Source organism: Heterocephalus glaber, unplaced genomic scaffold (assembly GCF_053883595.1).
Source record: "Heterocephalus glaber isolate CG9 unplaced genomic scaffold, H.glaber_assembly_v1.0 deba00001504, whole genome shotgun sequence".
Lineage (NCBI taxonomy): Eukaryota > Metazoa > Chordata > Mammalia > Rodentia > Bathyergidae > Heterocephalus > Heterocephalus glaber.
The window spans coordinates 39306027-39326309 of NW_028258324.1; the positions used below are offsets into that span (position 1 = coordinate 39306027).

General features: G+C 36.2%; 1 long non-coding RNA gene and 1 pseudogene across 8 annotated transcripts in view; both read right to left on the reverse strand.

The window, feature by feature from the left end:
• The window catches only part of LOC147825318 (uncharacterized), a 238584-nt gene that overhangs the window by 118967 nt on the left and 99334 nt on the right, over positions 1–20283 (reverse strand). For 4 of the 8 annotated variants that reach the window (XR_015440929.1, XR_015440930.1, XR_015440928.1 and 1 more), the window contains exons 2-3: positions 17039–17087; positions 13943–14027 (exon numbers count right to left, since the gene is read on the reverse strand). The exons of 3 other annotated variants lie outside the window; for them this stretch is intronic. This is a non-coding gene — a long non-coding RNA (uncharacterized LOC147825318). The remainder of the gene's footprint in view (positions 1–13942; positions 14028–17038; positions 17088–20283) is intronic. One more of the 8 variants, XR_015440925.1, reaches the window with a different exon arrangement.
• Positions 17108–19800, reverse strand: LOC101718138 (tripartite motif-containing protein 44 pseudogene; annotated as a pseudogene).

Below are 20283 nucleotides of genomic sequence, written 5' to 3' on the forward strand. Positions count from 1 at the left end.
GGCTTGTTGGAAGAGTTTGAAAAGATTCAGAGAGGCTGAAAAAGTAGAGCTGGAATATCTTAGGTGGTACAAGATGGGAGATTCTGGTCAGAGCTCAGAAGACCAGAATACTGATTGAAATTATGCTGTAAAGACCAGGCTCAAGAAGTTTCTGCTGGGAAGAAGGACTGTATTTGCTGTTGGACTTCAGACAATGTGTGTTAAACCTTGGCAGAAAGTTTGTTTGCATTTTGCTCATGTCTAGGGACTTTGTCTGAGACTGAGATTGGGTGGCAGACTAATTAATGTAGGAGAAGAAATTTCAATTCAGTCTAATATTGATGCAGTGGCATGGCTACTGTTGGGGACTTTTAGCCAGATTTATGTTGAGAAACAAGAGAAAAGATCCCAGCAGAATGATTCAAAATGTTTTGAATTTGACCAGTAAGGAAGTTCCAATAAAGCTGTGAACTGACTGTAAAGACAGAACCAAGGAGATATTGATTGTTGACAAGGAACAAGAGAATAGAAAAGATGGCCTGATGGAATCACAAGAAGCAGTAGGACTCTAAAACCTTGCAACCTCAAAATTGCAAAAGTGAAAGACTGCTTTAACAGGAGAGGCCTAGAACACCATGTTCCAGAATGGCAGAGGCCTAGGAAAGTTATTCCTCAGGATTGGGTTCATAGGCACCCAACCCCTACAGACAAAAGGGAAGAAAGCTGGCTACTGCTACAGCTGGCAGCAGATTTTGATGTCACCCATGTTGTGCTGGTTTTAGGTGCATGCAGAATGCAAGAGTTTTGGGCTCAGGAAGGCTTACACCCAGATATCAGACGAAGGCCTGGGAGGCCAAGCAGTGTGTCCCTGAGATAGCAGTGTGTGAAGCATTGAGTGTGAAGCCAAAGGTGCAGTGGAAACCTTGGAAGTTTGCAGGAATATGGATTATATGAGGAAAACTGCAAAGAAGGAATAAAACTAGACCAAGAGAGAATCCATAGGGGAGGACCCACCCGAGCACTTTGGAGTTCACATCTTGCCATAGATTGCCTCAGATTCTGGACATGAAACTACAGAACTTAATGATTGCCCTGCTAGATTTTGGACTTGTTTTTTTCCCATTCCTTGTATCCTCCTATTTGTGCCTTTTGGAATGGTAATGTTTGTCTTGTGCCATTGTATGTTGGAAGTATTTAACTTTCTTTTCATTTGTACAGGTGCTCACAGGTAAGAGCTTGCCTTAAATATCAGAGGAGACTTGGGACTTAGACTGTTTTTTCATACCAGGGATCAAACTCGGGCCCTTGCGCTTGCACAGCAGGCGGTGAAACCACTGAGCTAAATCCCCAGCCCAAGACTTTTTAGCAATATTGAAACTGTTGGGTCTTTGGCAGCTCTTAGAGATGCACTAAATGCCTTTTGTGTAAAGGAATGTATATGAGTCTTTGGGAGGACTGTGGCAGAATGTTGTGATTTGTGCCTAGATGGGTCTCCAAAGCCTCATGGGGTTATAGGCTGGGATTTCTCAGTGGTGACTGAATCTAGAGTATGTGATGCTGGGATTAAGGGTTTGTGATTACTAAATCAGTCCACAGATTGGTTTGGCATCACCCTAATCCTGGTAGTCTAGACTGAGTATAAAAGTGTCAGAAAGAAGCTGTTAAAATCCCTTGTTTCTTTGCTACCTTCAGTCTGGAATGAACTGTTGCCCATCGGCCATGTACCACCATGACATGGAGCCAGCCAATTATGGACTCTACAAACTGTGAGCTAAATAAACCTTTCCTCCCTTAACTTGTGGGTGTTGTGTATTTTTGTCTCAGCAAGGAGAAAGTAACCAAGGCCCAACCTATAGGAGACATTTAGTTCCTGATATCAATAATAAGAAGTGATTCTGTCTGTCAATAGTTGAGAAATTAGCTGGAATATTTTAGAATGAATGGAAGCATGGACTAATCAAATATCATTAGAATTTGACTAAAAAACAATACATGATGCTGAATACTGAAGCATATAGTATAAATATGAAAAGAAAAAAAAATGGAAGGAGGATAATAGATATGGAAGAAAAAGTAGATTCTAAGTAAATGAAATTGAAGCTCCTGAAGGAAAGACTGGAAAATGTGTTAAAACGTACAGAAAAGTTTCTCATAGTAAGCCTTATTGTCCAAATTAAATCTCACTATTATAAATTATAATGGTGGCAAATGTCTATAAATTACTCCAAAGTCTCCTCAGACTAATGGTTATAAAACCATACTATTATGTTTCATGGTATCACTAGGGGTCAATGCTTTGAAGGGAGACTGGAAAAATATCTCATTAAAGCTCTGCCTACTTTGAGAAACTTTCCCTGGACTGTTCCCACCCTAACCCTAGTGAAAACATATTCCATTTGATTGTGCACCCATAATATCTGCCTCTAACTCTTGGGGTGTGCATATATCCAATATCAACATAACTTTTTAGCTTTCTTGGCAGAATAGTTTCACTAATGTATACAGGAATTTTGGACTATTCTCTGAAAACACTAAATAATGTTACTCTTTTACTACACTGGCATAAAATAATTTTGTTGTTTAATTTTTCTTATTCTCACCACAGATGAAAATGAACATTTTTTATCACTTTACTTTGAAGTTACTTTTATAAAATTTCCATTTACTTTCTTGCTCTTAATTTCTACTAAGTTTTCTATAATTCCCCTCTGTTTTTTTGAGATTGTTTTGGAGTATTTTAAATATTTTTCTCATAATTTGAGGCTGCTGGAAATATTTTGTCTTTATTTTGTTATATGTTTAACTTTGTGATTAAACATAAACTCTTAATTTTGATATACTTAAACACTTATTTTTTCCCCAAATTTTTCTTTTTGGTATCTTTTAAAACATCTCTATTTGTACATGAGGTTCTTTTCCTGTTTTCTATTTTAACACTTTTTACATTTAATAGATATACAGTTCACCTTTATATAGTACGTTCATTTAAGGATATTTTGTCTATATCTAGGTAGCTAGTTTTTCCAAAGTCAGTTTACTAAGCTATCTGTAATTTCCATTATTTGTTTTATTATTGTTATAATATCAAATATATCAATTATATAGCAGAATTTTATATTCTGTTCTATTTGCTTTTTTCATGTGGTGATCCCACACTATGTCCAATTTACATTATGGTTTATTATCTAGTATAAAGAAGTTGTTTCTATTTTGCTCTTTTTTTCATACTGGGAATCAAAGTCAGGACCTCGCACTTACCAGGCAGGTGCTATGCCATTGAGTTAAATCCCTAGCCCCCTATTTAGATTTTTTTAAAGTTTGAAATTTTTCATTTCTTTCTTTTAAGTTTATGTCTCACTAATGACAAATATGTGCTTTTGCTAAAATTTTATTGAGACAGGATCAAATTTATAAATTTGAGGCAATTGTCATTTCTTTCAAGTTAAATAGTATCACTGCTTAATGGTGTGTTCCTCTATTACTCAAATATTTAATTATTCCTTTTACCAAAATTTTACCTTTTCAATTCATAGGCATCTTTCATTATGATAATTAAAATTAAATAGTATACAAGAATCACCCCACTGCAGACAGGCAGGTCTGCCCATGTCCAACCAAGGTCCCAAATAGCACAGAACACACCGAATCAGCCTGTGCCCTGACAACAATCCACTGGACCCCCTCCCCCCTCCTTTCTCTTCTGTACAGCCACCTGGTTCCACACTACAAAGACGTAGAGTACACCAGACCACCAGACCACTGTACTGAGTCACGCTGCTCCAGGCCCAGAGGTAGGGGCTTCTGAGCTGCTATCCCACTGCTCCTGGACCAGAGGAAGGGGCTTCCTGGCCACCATCCCTCCCACTGCTCCCAGCCCAAAGGAAGGGGCTTTTGGGCCAGCATACCTACCACTGCTCCTGGCCCCTATCCCACCTCACCCAGCTCAGAGGAGGTAATCCGTGCAGACACTAACAGCCCCCTGCCCCAGTTGAAATGAGAAAATACATAAATAAGTCTCAAAACCAGACTTCCAGATCACCTACAGCAGCCCCAAAGGGAAATGAGATGGAACACTCTGATACTCAACCACCTGGACCCACTGAACTGGCAACAAAAGGGGATCTGGAAAAAATGAAATCAGAAATAATTTCTCAGATAACAGGAGAAATTGTGCCCCTAGTGCAAGACACGATTAATAAATCTAGAGAGGAGCTGAGGAATATGATGGACTCCCAACATAGGAAACAAATGGAATCCATAAAACAGATGCAAATAGATTTCCAGAACATGAAAAACTCCATTGAAAGCCTACATAGCAGAATGAGGCAATGTCAGGACAGAATTTCAGATATAGAAGATAAGATTGCAATTAGTGACCAGGAAAAGAAAAATTGCTTCAAAATTATAAGGGAACATGAGAAATCAATCCACCAGCTGGTAGACGATGCAAAGAAGAATAACATAAGACTGATTGGAGTCAATGAAGAAACAGGTGAGAGTGCAGATGACATAAAAGAAATCTCTTCACAGAAATAATGGCAGAAAACTTCCCAAGCAGGGGAAAAGAGCTTGACATACAGATAAGTGAGGCATATAGGACTCCAAATAGCCTTGATCAAAAAAAATCTACACATAGGCATATAATTGTTAAGAATCCAGAAACTCAACAGAAGAACAAATTTCTACAAGCAGTTAGAGAAAAGAAACAAATCACATACAAAGGAAAGCCCATCAGAATCACAGCAGACTTCTCAACACAAACCATCAAGGCAAGAAGAGCTTGGAGTGACATATTCCAAGCCCCAAAAGAAAACAGTCTGCAATCCAGATTGATGTACCCTGCAAAACTATCTTTCAAAATTGATGGAGAAATAAGATACCTTCATGACAAAGAGCACCGTAGGAACTTCCTGAATACCAAACCAGCACTCCAGAGAATTTTACAAAATATTCTAGGAACAGATATTGAGGATCACAACCCCAGGAAGCAAAGCAGAATGAACCCATCTGGCATGACAAGAAATTAAATGTAAAGGGGGAGAACCCAACAAAAAGAAAAAGTCATAGCAATGAGAAGTCAATACATTTCAGTTATAACCATCAATGTTAATGGTCTCAATTCACCAATCAAAAGAAATAGACTGGCAGAATGGGTCAAGAAGCAAAATCCAACAATATGCTGCCTACAAGAAACACACTTAAATCAAAAGGAAATTCATAGACTGAAAGTTAAAGGGTGGAAAACAATACTCCATGTGACAGGAACCCGAAAAAAAGCAGGAGTAGCTACCCTCTTTGCAGATCAAGTAGATTTCAAACCAATGCTGATTAAGAGAGATGAAGAAGGACACTACATCCTTGTAAAGGGAACAATCCAAGAGGAAGAGATGACAATCATAAATATCTATGCACCAAACACTAGTGCACCCAACTATATAAAACAAATATTAACAGACATGAAAAGTCATATATGCACTAAAACAATTGTACTGGGGGTCCTCAATACCTCACTGTCACAAATAGATAGATCAACTAGACAAAAAATAAGTAATGAAATACTAGAACTCAATCAAACTCTTGAACAAATGAACTTAACAGATGTTTACAGAGCATTCCACCCCACAAAATCAGAATACACATTCTTCTCAGCTGCACATGGGTCATTCTCCAAAATAGACCACATACTCACACATAGAACATGTTTAAGTAAGTGCAAAGGAATTGAAGTTATCCCCTGTATATTCTCAGACCATAGTGTGATGAAATTGGAGATCCATAGCAAAAGAAACTCAAAAAATTTCATAAATATGTGGAAATTGAACAACACACTTCTGAATAACCAATGGGTCACAGAGGAAATTAAAGAAGAAATCAGACCATTAAAATCAGACAATTCCTTCAATTAAATGACAATGACAAAACACCATATCGGAATCTGTGGGACACAAGGAAAGCAGTCTTATGAGGGAAATTCATAGCAGTGAATACACATATTAGGAAAACAGAACGAGCTGACTTAAACAACCTGATGCTGCACCTCAAGCTTCCAGAAAAAGAAGAGCAGGACAACTCCAGAGCTCATACAAGGGAGGAAATTATAAAGATCAGAGGAGAAATCAATGCAATGGAGACTAAGAGAACAATACAAAAAATCAATGAAGCCAAGAGTTGGTTCTTCAAAAGAATCAACAAAATTGACCAACCCTTAGCCAACCTTGTCAGAAAAAGGAAAGAAAAGGCCCAAATCCATGCAATTAGAAATGGAAAGGGTGAAACTACACCAGACCTAGCAGAAATCCAGAGGATCATCAATACCTACTTCCAGAACCTATAGACCAATAAGAAGAAAAGCACAGAAGAAATGGACAGATTCTTAGACACATATGAATTACCAAAGTTGAACCAAGAAGACCTACAGGTTCTAAACAACCCAATATCAACCAATGAAATTGAAAACGTAATTAAAAACTTATGAACTAAGTAAAACCCGGGCCCTGATGGCTTCACTGCTGAATTCTACAAGACATTTAGAGAGGAACTGCTGCCACTACTGTTTAAACTGTTCAGTGAAATTGAAAGGGAAGCAATACTCCCAAATTCATTCCTGGAAGCAAGCATCACCTTGATCCCCAAAGCAGAGAAAGACCCAACTGAAAAAGAGAAATATAGGCCAATCTCACTAATGAACATAGATGCAAAAATCCTTAATAAGATACTGGCAAACAGAATGCAGAAGATCATCAAGAAGATCATACACCCTTATCAAGTGGGATTCATCCCAGGGATGCAGGGATGGTTCAATATACGAAAATCAATCAATGTAATACACTATATCAACAGAGCCAAGGACAAAAACCATATGATTATGTCCATAGATGCAGAAAAAACATTCGACAAAATCCAACATGCATTTATGATAAAAACCCTACCAAAAATTGGAATAGATAGTCTCTACCTCAAACTGATAAAAGCCGTCTATGAAAAACCAACAGCCAATATCATACTAAATGGTCAAAAATTGAAATCCTTCACACTAAAATCAGGAACAAGGCAAGGATGTCCACTATCACCACTCTTGCTCAATATAGTTCTGGAAATATTAGCCATGGCAATTAGACAAGAGAAAGAAATAAAAGGAATAAAGATAGATAATGAAGAAGTCAAATTGTCATTATTTGCAGATGCCATGATACTCTATATAGAAGACCCCAAGAACTCCACCAAAAATATTCTAGATTTAATAACCAAATTCAGTCAAGTAGCTGGTTACAAGGTCAACACAAAAATCAATAGCTTTCCCCTACACCAATGACAGACTCACGGAGAGAGATATAGGGCATATAATTCCTTTCAAAGTAGCATCCAAAAAACTGAAACACCTAATAATCATCCTAATGAAAGAAATCAAAGACCTCTTCTCTGAAAACTATGGCGTTCTGAAAAGAGAGATTAAAGATGATATCAGAAAATGCACAGACATCCCCTGCTCCTGGGTAGGAAGGATTAATACAGTGAAAATGGCAATGCTTCCAAAACTGCTCTATAGATTTAATGCAATTCCAATTGAGATCCCAGCAGCATACTTCATAGACCTCGAGAAAACAATCCAAAAATTCATTTGGAACAAGAAGAGACTCAGAATAGCAAAAGCAATTCTAGGTAACAGAGACATGGCAGGGGGTATCACAATCCCCAACCTGCAACTATGCTACAAAGCTACTGTGGTAAAAACAGCAATGTACTGGCAAAGAAACAGAACTGAGGACCAGTGGAACAGATTAGAAGATGCAGAAACAATGACAGACACACTCAGCCATCTCATCTTTGACAAAGGAGACAAGCACCCTCACTGGAGGAAAGATAGCCTCTTTAATAAATGGTGTTGGAAAAATTGGGCTTCAACTTGCCAAAGATTAAAACTAGACCTGTATCTCTCACCATGCACTAAACTAAAATCAAAATGAATTAAAGATCTAAACATTAAAATAGAAACTCTGAACCACTTGGAGCAGAGGTTAGGTAGAACCCTTGAAGATATCGGTGTAGGAAAAGATTTTATGAGCAAAACCTCAGTTGCCCGTGAACTAGCACAAACAATCAACAAATGGGATCTCTTCTTATTAAAAGGCTTCTGCACAGCAAGTGAAATTGCCAGCAGTGTGAAGAGACAACACACAAAGTGGGAAAAAATCTTCACCCACTCTCCCTCAGACAAAGGTCTACTATCTCGAATCTATAAAGAACTTAAAAAGATCAGACCTCCCAAATTTAAAGAGCCAATCCAAAAATGGGCATCTGAAATGAACAGATATTTCTCAGGCAAACAAGTAGAAATAGCAAATAAATACATGAAAAAATATTCAACATCACTGGTCATTTGAGAGATGCAAATGAAAACAATGCTGAGATTCCACTTCACTCCAGAAAGAATGGCTGCTATCATGAAATCAACCAATAACAAATGCTGGCAGGGCTGTGGGGAAAGAGGAACCCTGTTCCACTCCTGGTGGGACTGTAGACTGGTGCAAACACTGAGGAAATCAGTATGGAGATACCTCAAAGAACTAGGACTGGAAGTCCCATTTGACCCCGCTATTCCACTGCTGGGGATCTTCCTCAAAGAATTAAAAGAATCATACCCCAGTGATATATGTGCACCCATGTTCATAGCAGTGCAATTTGTAATAGCTAAAACTTGGAAACAGCCCAAATCCCCATCAACTGGAGACTGGATAAAGAAAATGTGTTTTTTTTTTATAAAATGGAGTAGTACTCAGCCATAAAAAATGAGAAATTAGACACATTTATAGCTAAGTGGATGCACATTGAGGTGATACTCTTAAGTGAAGTAAATAGGACACACATGTATAAATACCGAATAGTTTCTCTGGTGTGAGAAACTGAAAGTGTAAATAAGGACTAAATGTATAATAGGTAATGTGAAATAGGAAGAAAAGGGGCCAAGGGGAAAGAAGTGGGAGTGCTCGGGGAAAGATTAGAAGGGAATGGGATTAATATGAGAAAATGTAAAAATAGGAACAAAATCTTTGTAAATAGGGAGGACTGAAGGGGTTGAAGGGAGGACTGGGCAAGGGTGAAAAATAAGAACCAAGAGAGACTATGTAAAGTTGCAAATTTCCAATGATGAATGTCATTATATTGTATACCTAAAATGTACCAATGTTTAGAATGAATAATCGATAATGTAAAATAGGAAGAAAAGGTCCAAAGTGGTAGGGGTAGTGAGATGGGCAGGGGAAAGGAAAGAAGGGAAAGGAAAAATGCTGAGAAATGGAAAAAATGGAAATAAAGTCTTTGTAAGTAGGGAAGGGTAGAGGGTGTTAAGGGAGGGCTAGAAATGGGGAAAAAATAAGAACCAAGATGCATTATGTAAAGGTACAATTCCCAATGAGAAATGTAATTGTGTTGTATACCTACAATGTACCAATAAAAGAATTTAATAAAAAAATTAAATAGTATACATTTTATAATCTTTCTTTCAAATAATAAAATTAACATATACATAGAAATATATGCCATAACTAGTATACACAGAACTGTAGGTTCTAATTCTTAGTACTTCAAGAGTAAAAAAACACACACACAAAAGAAAAATATTGTGGAGATAAGTCCATTAATTAACATTAATTTTTTAAACTAAATATATTTCTGTCCTAATATTGTTAATTTTACTAAAACAATACAAATGAATAGAAAACAAAGAAGATACTAAAACTTAAGAAAATAAAACTATTTATAGTTCCACTGGTCCAATACACATACAGTTGTTCATGCACTTTTGCCAACTTAAAATAACAGGGTTTTACATTAATATAATTCTTAAATTTAAAGAGATGAAGCCCATTAAACAAAATGGTTTATTTTTCAAGTATTTTTAAAAATAATAATCACTATTTATTTTCTAAATAGTAAAAATTAAAGTTAGTGTGACATTTCAGAGGAGCAAATGTATAAATATGAAACTATAACAAAATCAATGCACAATTTTTATAATTTTACAACTGCTCATGTTCATGTTTACCTTTTGTTAAAAAGAATGCTATGCATTTATGAATTATGAGATTAAATGTCAACAAAACAAATCAGAACAAACCAATATCAAAAAGTCTGCATATTCCATGGTGTCCTCCACAGCTAATAAATTTATGAGAAAAAATGCAAAACACTTAGAGTTAGTATGTTACATGACAAAATAAACAATATAAAACATGATTCTATTTGTTATAAAGTTTTAATTTTTAGACATAAAATTGCTGTTATTAATTTATTTAGATGAAAAGATCAAATAACATAAATGAAAGTAAACCACCATATGTATAGCTCATATCATATGAGACAGTTTATGCATTATTTTATAGTATTTTATGCTTCAACTTTTCTGTTGTTGCTATTTCAAACAATTATTATGTATTATAATGTATAATAAGAATCACAAAAGTCTGCATTACACCAATTTACTTTCATTCTTTTAATTACTTTTCTTATGTAAACAGACTACTCCCCTCCGTATGTCTTAACATCTCACAAACTTTCAAAAAATTGTGCTTAAATTTTCTGAAGATTATAGGTTATTTTAAAGGTCCTCTTTCTTCTTTTTTTTAGTACTTGTATTTAAAATTTAGAATAATTTAAAGCAAACATTTAGGTATTTTGATATATACTATAATAAAATATTCATACTCAATCAAGGGTCACTGAGAATGGAGATAAATACAAAGAGGAATAATTTAAGACATTTAGAAGAAATAAACTGGGCATGATGGGACACACCTCTAATCCCAGCTCTTAGGAGGCTGAGGCAAGAGAATTGCCTTGAGTTTGAGGCCAGTCTAGGTTGCACAGTGAGTTCAAGGCCAGGCTGAACTACATAGTGGGACCCTGTCTCACACACACACACACACACGCACACAAAGTAATAGAAATAAATAGATTTATTGACTTGATAAAACAGAGGAATGTTTTAAAATGATTTATATAAAATGATAAAGACAGTGGTGGTGGTGCATGCTTGTCAGCTCATCAGGAGATTGCAAGTTGAAAACCAGAGAATTGAAGATGAGGCAGGAGAATTACAAGTTGAAAGTCAAGGCCTCTATGTGCTACAGTAGAAGAGCCTTTTCAATAACAACAACAACAAAAGAAAGAAAACATATATAATAATGGAAAACTGATTAATTTGCTTATAAGAATACATTTATTTGTGATTATACAATCAATGGAAGAGCTTAAAAACAAAGAAGAAATTATAAACAGAAAAATATTTTCACAAAGCATACAAACAATGAGATTTGTAGTTCATAGCTTCTAATATATACCTTTTAATACTGTGCAGTGGTTGATATTGTTCAATAGACTAGGATAAAATAATGGAAATTTGTTTTTCATGAGATTAGGGAAAAAGAGGGGAATGATGGAAGACAACTTACATTGACTACATTGACTTGCTTGTTTTTCTTTTTTTTTTTTTTCTCCTTCATTTGCTAAGATTCTTGGAACTTGAGATTGACATAGACAGAAAAGAAAAGTATATAAGGTACAAGCCCTGGATAAGAACCATAGTACCTTAGTAGGAGAAGAGAGTGTGAGCATACTAAGAAAAAAGAAAAATATGGAAAAATTTGTTGACTCTGTTAATGAAAATTGAAATATTCTGAAAAAAAATGTGTTTTTATGAAGATAGAAATTATCGGAAAACAGAAAATGTTATATGGGATAAAGCATGAGATTTGGGAGACTTGACTATCTGAAATTATGAAAATTGGCGAAAGAGGTACGGTGCCCAAGAGGTAGATAGAATTGAAACTTTGTAATAAAACTTTGTGTTAAACATATTTTTATGCTAGCCACCTTATTGTTTTACAGTGATAGCAGATCTCCTTAATACAGTGGTACCTTGATTCACAAACCTTATTCTTTCCATGATTCTGGTGGCAAATTGGTTGAATGAGATCCAAATGAAAGATAGTAGTTAGATTCAGTGTTGACCGTAAGCGCAAATTTGATTCAGTTCTTGTCCACTTCAGTTCGGGACCAGAATCATGGAAAGAAGTGAGTTTGTGAACCAAAGTACCACTGTATTTGTAATTGCCCCCTTCCTGATGGCACAGATAAAAGTAGCACCTGCTTTGGGACCACTGTTTTTATTAGCCTCTGTCAGTGGTTTTGAGCAGGTTTTGATACCTAGGGAAGAAGGTTCATAATATGAGTAGGAAAGAGAGCATTGCAAGGGAGCTTTATTTTATAACAAAGCTGATACCATGCTAGCCTCTTCCCAGAGTAATTTCAATCCATTCATGAGGCAGTTCCTCCAAGACATAATAACCTCTCAAAAGTCCCACTTCTCAGTATTGTTACAATGGCAATTGAATTGCAGCATGTTTCACATTCAAACCATAGTATTTAATTACTTTAAGTGTTAAAATTGTGAACCTCAGATAATTGAGTTTCTCTCATGTTATTGTTCAGCATTCCTTTCTCTGAGACCAAGTACCTAACAACTACCACCTAAAACAGGAGAGGTATATTTTAGTTTACAATTTCCAAAGTTTTATTCTGTAGTCAACTGACTCAAAGTGAGGAACACCACAGTGGAAGGGTATGGTGGGGGGCAGCTTCTCACTTCATGATGATAGGAAAGCAGAGCATAGGGGAAAAGCCCCAGGAAAGATAGATCATGCAAAGGCATGCCCTTAATTATTCACCTTCTCCAACTGAGCCCTATCTTCTAACAGCACATTCAGCTATGAAAAGTGTTAAATTAATCCACTGATGAGTATTACACATCCATGAGCCAATCATCTCTCCAGGAGACACCTAATGCAATCAAGTTGAGAGTTAAGATTAACTAGCATGTCTACTTTACTTGTTTGTATTTATTGTGATAATATATAACATGACATTGAACATTTTATCTAAATAATTATTTATTTTATATGGTATAACAATAAAATATAAAAATACAACATAAATAAAATAGAATAATGATACATAAATATGTATATAGTTAAATAACTTTGAGAGCATTTGCAATTAGAAGTGTTCAATACCTGAAGAGGGATATATTAGTGATTAAAGGATGGCAATGGTGGATATGGCAAAGGTACCATACAATTACATACTGTAGTAAGAAGCAAAGGTTAACAGTTGTGAAAGGAGATGAACACGAGTAGTAGAACAATGAGAAGATGGAAACCTTTCTCCCGCACACACTTTCTTCTCTCTTTCTATTCTCCATACCAACTTTGCAAACACCTGGACATCAGACTACTGTTAGCTTCAGAAAAGCACATCACAAAATAGACTTTAAATTGTCATATGATAACTCTGAGCCCATTTTTTCTACATTGGTTTCTTGGATGCATTTCATTAAAATAAGTCTTTCCAACCTTAACATTTAGTCACTGATTCTGTGTCAGTCTTCTATGTTACCTTCTTGACAGGAGTCTGACAGGATACAGAGGGTCAGTTAAGCCTTTTGATGCTCTTTGCCACTAATGGTTTATTAACTAGGTAAGGCTAATTATATTCTTTCAATTATCCATTTCCAACTCAAAAGTGTCTGTGCAGAATGGAAGATTTCATCTCAACTTTCCAACTACCAAGTGTCTTCTCCTTCAGTCTCAAGAAGAATAAGCATGCTTATGAGTTCCTCTTAAACATAATTTAGGTTGTATTAACTACAATGGGCTAGATAAATCTTTTTGCTAATAAAAAATGAACATTCTTTTCAGAGATTGTTTCACATTATTTGAACATTTTCATTTTACTTTTACTTTTTTTCCAAAGCCTTCCTTATTGCTAATTATACTCAGAAGTCACTAAAATGTCTCTCAGTTAAGGCTACATTATCTGAACAGCATCAGCGTCAACTTCACTCTGAGACACATTCAGTCTATCTGGGGCTGCATTTCTTTATGTGCCTGTTTCACAGCATTTCTCTTACCTCAGGGACAACACAGTATATTTCCCTGCAGTCATTCCTAGGAGGGCAGCTTTTCCAATGCCACAGTCATGGGTCTTTCCACTACCTAAAGAAAGATCACTTGCCATCAAAGTATTTAGAGGTTTTTTGAATATGAGATTCATGGAACCTGGATTCTATAAAATGACCTTTAGAGTAACTACAAATCCTTTGATAATGTAAGCAACAGGTAAATTTAAGTATAACTTTATAGGAAGCTTTTTAAAATCAATTTTTTGATAGATCTGTAATCATCAAAATTAAACACTGTAAAAGGATACACAGATTTTGAATTTACATGTTTAATAGGTGGCATATGGTAATGCATGGAGGTATAAATTTTTCAGCAAAATAAATATCTATTTAATTCACAAAAAATTTAGATTTATATGTTTTTATTCTTACCACCATACTTTTATTATTTAATTAGTTGAAAAAGTTGGGCAACTTTCAGTCTTTATTTACCTCCACCATACTGGTTAGGAGTTCATATGAATATGCACACACAGCTATACTCACATTCACACAAATATCACATAAAGATTTGGCCTGACATTACTGGTATCCTGCCCAATATGAGCACATACTTCATTAATTCTTCTACATGTATCTTTTTATTATCTTAGAATTTCCTATGGTAGCAGACTTAGTCAAGATTAGTAGCTTTTATTTCTGAAGTATACATTTTTTTGTCCTAAGTCAAACTTTTTTTTGTTTACTTTTAGTTTTCTTTGGTTTGATTTTGAGTTAAAAGATTTAATATCAGGCTCTGGGTGTAGCTCAGTGCCAGAGCAATTCTCTAGCATGTGCAAGGGTCTGGGTTCAATTCTCAGTAATGGGAAGAAAAAAAGATTTAAGGTCATGAAAACATACCCATAGAAAAAAATAGTTATATTTAGTACATTTGTGTACTAAATTACATCAACAGATTTATGCCTGAACAATTTAAATAAATACAAATATATGAAAGGAAAAATTAATGCAAAGTATTTGATAATGCTAAATGTAAATATACTTTGGGAAAGCAGCTTCATATTTGGGGGGGAAGCCTTCCAACTACAAGTATGATAAATGTCTTCATGAGAACAAAACATATTTCCAGATTAAAAAATAATGAAACACTCTTTTTTAGTAAAAACAGTCAACTGAGTAGATTGAAATTTTCTCTAAATGTCATAGCTTCATTCAATTATCTACAAAAACTACTATTTTATTTCTTACTATTTTGACTGCAAAATCTCAGTGTAAATTATTTTTGGGGGTCCAACTGTGGCTTTATTTTCTACTTCATATGTGAGAGTCCAAAGAAAAATACCTAGAAAGTTCACTTTTATCTTTGTGTTCTGTTGGTTGGGCAGCATCAGTAGAGAATTGCTCTGATGCTCAACTATCAAGAAAAACAGAAACAGGAGTATCAAATGACCTACACAAGAGAATGGGATAAAGAAATAAAGAAAATAATCTAGCATCAATTAACTCATTTCAGAATATGTAAAAATTTATATCATTTCCAAATGAAAACTTTATTTTTCATTACATATGGTAGCATGTGGGCATAGGAGTGTGTGTGTGTGTGTGTGTGTGTGTGTGTGTTTGGGGGCAGAACTGGAATTTTATATTTATTTTAATTTAGATTTTCCTCTTTGAAGAAAACTAATCTGATTTTCTTTAACCATATATTTTTACTTTTAAAGTTATTTGAAATTATTCATGTTAGAGAGGAATGATGAAATGAATTTACTCAACAATTAAATTCAAAAGGAAGGAGAACTTTTATAAAAGTATATTCCTTGAGTTTACTCTTGACTATGAATCCATTTTTACTGAGGTTTGGATATTAATATCACAACTTTGGTTCTTTTTAAATGTTGAATTTCACTGTTTTTCATCTTAATCTATTGTTATGCCTTCTCGTGGTTGCCTATGATCTTGCAAAGAACTCCTATATTTCTTTATCCTTTGTCTCAAATTACTCCATCAGAATTTGCCAGAATCTGTGATGGAAGTAGAAAAGGTATATAAAAAATCCTGGTTGACAATATTTAATGTGGTTTCACTATAAGAGTCAATTATACCATGGTCGTCAAACTATTGCAACTAATTCATCATCCAAATTCTAGAATACCTAGAAAGAAGGCTTTCTTACCCCCTTTGAAAATCTGTGAACATAGATATCTTGGATCTCCTCTGGGGTCTTGATGTCTTGCCTCATTTCTGTCTTACAACTCATAGTGAGAACACATCTTTTAAGAAGTAGTTATTGTGCCACTTTAATTTCATTCTTTTGCTGCTCTAGGGACTCTGGTTCTCATGCTCTAGGTCTGTAAATAGTTCTTTTTATTTTGTGTTTTTGCTCTATTAAACCCCTTTTTCCACTACATGCTCGAGATATTTTTTATATCTTAGGGGGCAAATTCTTTGTCTTGATGCGGCATGAAATCATATTGCCGCATTTGGAATAACTTTTAATTATTCAGTTTATTCATTCACTCAACAGTAATTAGTGATCACCTGTTATATACCTAGAGGTGTGATGAGAGGTACTAAGAATTAAATAATAGACAGGAAGACAGGGCTCCCTTCCCCCACACAGTTTTCAATCTGGCAAAGCTAATGGTATTCTGAGTAGATCTTTTTTTTCATCTGGAGACATCTTTGTTTACTTAGGACAGAATTGCACTCTTCTGGGGAAACAAACTAATATTTTCTCTCTCAAGCAACAAATCACATATTTTTTGGTGTGTGTTCTGTCACTTGCTATCAAACACTGTGCATTCTTTGAATTCCAATCTAACAAGAACTTCAGCACTATATTACTAAGGCAAAATTTAAAATGTAAAAAGAGCAATCTTTTTATTTTTATCTAAATTATTAATTGTGAGCACTTTATCTATTCAACACTCATATTGCCATTCCCATGTAAATCTGTGATGATATGAGATAATAATGTGGTTAACCTATAATCAATATCCTTCAATGTTTATTCTCATTTTTATTACCATTACTAATTGCTACAGACTGCAGAATCTTTAAACTAAAAATATTTCTTAAATGCATCATTTTCCCCTTCATTCTTACCTTCTTCTGAAGTGCAGCACTCAATTGGAAGCTGTCATAACCTTCTGCTCTTCAAAAGCATTGTCCATATAGCCACAAAAATGTATTAAAAATACATTTTAAACCATATTATCACATGCATAAAATTTTTCAGTAACTCTGTGCAATGCTTTTAGGATTAAGTCCAAGCTATTTAACATGGCCTGAGTCCCTGCATTATCATTTTGCCACACGTGTCTTTTCTGGTAAATGCCTACCAGCCAAAGAGCTTAAGGAATATACCTGTAATCAAAAAAAGGTGAGTTTATAGTTCTGTAGCAAGAAAAATGGTACCAAGTAGACCAATCAGATGTCTTAGTAACAATGTTCAAAGAGACTGATTAAAAATTTGAGTTTCTGTTTAGGTGATTTGAGGGAGGATTTAATAAAGCAGGAGATTTTTCCTACATTAGGTGTTTACAGGAAGTAGGATAAATATGAGACTTAAATATTAATGATTTCTTAAAAAAACAGATATTAAAAGAACTGCATGGGTGTTAAATCTATAATTAGTTAAGGAACAAGAGTCATTAATGTTATGTAGGGAAGGTAGCATTTGCTTGTTTTAGTATTTTGCATGGTGTTCTTGGTTTTGTCTCTGCTCATATTTACAAAATAGTCTTATTTTTATATCACTTTATCATGTCAGAGAGCAAATGTCTGGTGCTCATTTGTCTGATGCTGTTGTTCCATGAATTGTTTCTGCTTACTAGAGAGCACCATGAACTACCTGATGTTCCTAGCTAACATTGCGAAAGTCAATTTTTTTTTTTTGGAATGCAGAAATACTAAACTTTTAATCAGATTCATTGGTCCACTTCTTTTGTTTCCTAAAGTCATTTCCCCAGCCCTAGGTCATTTCCTTTCCACCTTTTCAATCATTTTTTTCATTTCCACAGCACTGAATTATGAATCTGAAGTCCTGGATAACTTGAAATACTAAAAATATCTATCATTTTAGCTTTTAACTTATCCAATTCCATTTTTTACAGTTCCATCCTGCTTCATGCTACTCATTTTCACACAGGTAGAAATGGGCTATGAGAGACAGTCTACATGAGTCAATTCAGAACTAATTTTGCCCTCTTTTGTTTCATGCTTCAGTATGAACAGGTGGGGTTTTTGTTTGCATGTAGGCAAAAACTCTGAGTTCCCTTCCAAATTTTTCCAGATTCTTCCTGATGAAGTGATACTTTTGACTTCTGTAATATTACAGAGACTGGCCTTCCTGAGTAAATTCATAGCAGCCATGGGGAGGGTACCTGAAGGGCCCTTTTTAATTGCTCTCAGTTGATCAAAGACTCTCTTTCCTTGACCTACCACAACAAAAAAATGAGAAGCACAAACTCAGAAAGCTATGACTGGTTGTCTCTTGGAGAGATATGTGCCTGCTGTGGATCTGAGGACATATCTGAGGAAGGACATTGGTTCCTGGGCAGCTTTCACAGAAATCAGAAGCAGTTACACACACACTGTCACAGACACACAAGGGGAGGGGTGGTTTTCCACTGGGGGTGCCAACCCTCATGTGTCCTCTTCTTCACTGGTACCACTGGCTCCTTCTTCATTACCCTCTGCCTTTGGCTCAGCTGATTCATTAGAGGTATCAAGTTGTTCCTTGGCCTGGGCCATCTGAGTCATCAACCTGTCCATGTGGGACTGGATATCAATATCTCAGTTACATGAGCCATGGCCATTGCTTCCTGGATGTCCACTAGATGAAGGGCCTTTTGCTCCTCATCAGCAATCACTTTCTGAACTTTCTTAAATTCCTGCTGTATAAACACCTTCATCTAGTCCCGATTTAATTTAGTGTCTGAACTCTTGAACTTTAACCTTTCCACCAACTCTATCGTAACTGCCTTCAGTCCACCTAAGTCTTTGCTTCTTAGCTCTTTGAAGGCTTCATCTAGGGTAGATAGCTGGTGGCCCTGGTGCACCACAATGACTGGACAAAGCACACAGATGAGCTGCCTATCTTCCTGGCAGTAAGTGCTCAAATTGAGTCCATGATCCGGACACTTCCTCTTGGCAATTCTCTCTGCTTCCATTCTATTTCTGGGTCAAATTTGCTCTCTGCCTCAGTTTCTCCTTCTGCCTCGATTCTCCTTCTTGGTTGTCCTCCTCCACCTCGCTTTCTTGTTCATCTTGCATGTCTTCCTCACTGTCTTCTTCACTCTCTTCCTCCCTCTCCTCCTTTGTCTCGCTCTCTTCTTCAGACTTGCTGTCTTCCTCTGACTTACTCTCCTCCCCTGCTTTGCTTTCTACTTCCCTCTCCGGCCCCGCCTTAGCCCAACGTCGTCCTTCCCCACTCCGTCCCCAAGCAGACTGGACGTCCAGGGCTGGGCGCTATGGACTTAACTCGACCAGGTGGTGACAGGAATGTCTTCCTGTGTGCCTCTGCATGGCGGAGGCAGTAGCAGAAGCCGCATTCCAGGCAGACTTCCTCCGCCCTTGGAGCCTCCTCTGGCTCGCACTCATCTCTCCTGCCATCCTGCGGCCATGTGGAGGCTGGGACGCATGGCTGAGGCCTCAGGTCCCGCAGCTCGCCCGCCTTGCCTCGGTGGGGCCTCCTCTTGTCCTAGTACCCGGCTCTGGGGACCTGCTGCGGGGATCACCACCTGGCTGAAGCACGTCAGGTCTCGGAGCGGGGCCTGGGGAGGCGGTGAACCCTCCTGGACTGCACCACAGGCCCTGAGAGGCTTGGCCTGCTCCTCCCGGCCAAGAGTCAATTTTTTTTTCATATCTCTTAGTACTCCTGCTTCTCACACTGTGTGCCCTGAACTTCATAAAATGTGCAGGCATTCTATCTCATTTCTTGCATTTCTGACTTTTTCATGTTATTCTTATTCAATTCTTATGCATTTCATCTTTGGTTGGCTGACCCATAAGCATTTTTAAATGGAACTTTTTATTGTTATGTATTTTTTTAGGTAACAGCAATCGAACTCAGGACCTTGTGCTTGCCAGGCAGGCACAGCACCACTGAGGTACATCCTCAGCTCTAGATAGAATTGTTTAAAAGAATTATTTTGTATGTTCAGGAAAGTTTAAGACAGTAAAGATAATTACCATATATCTCATCCAGTTTCCCTATCATTAACTTGCATTAGCATAGTTTAGTCAGAATTCTTTAACTTTTTATGGTCTTTTTTGTAGTTTGTTTACTTTTATTAGCACATGTTTGCAATACATAATGATTGCATTTATCAAGGGGAGTTTGTACA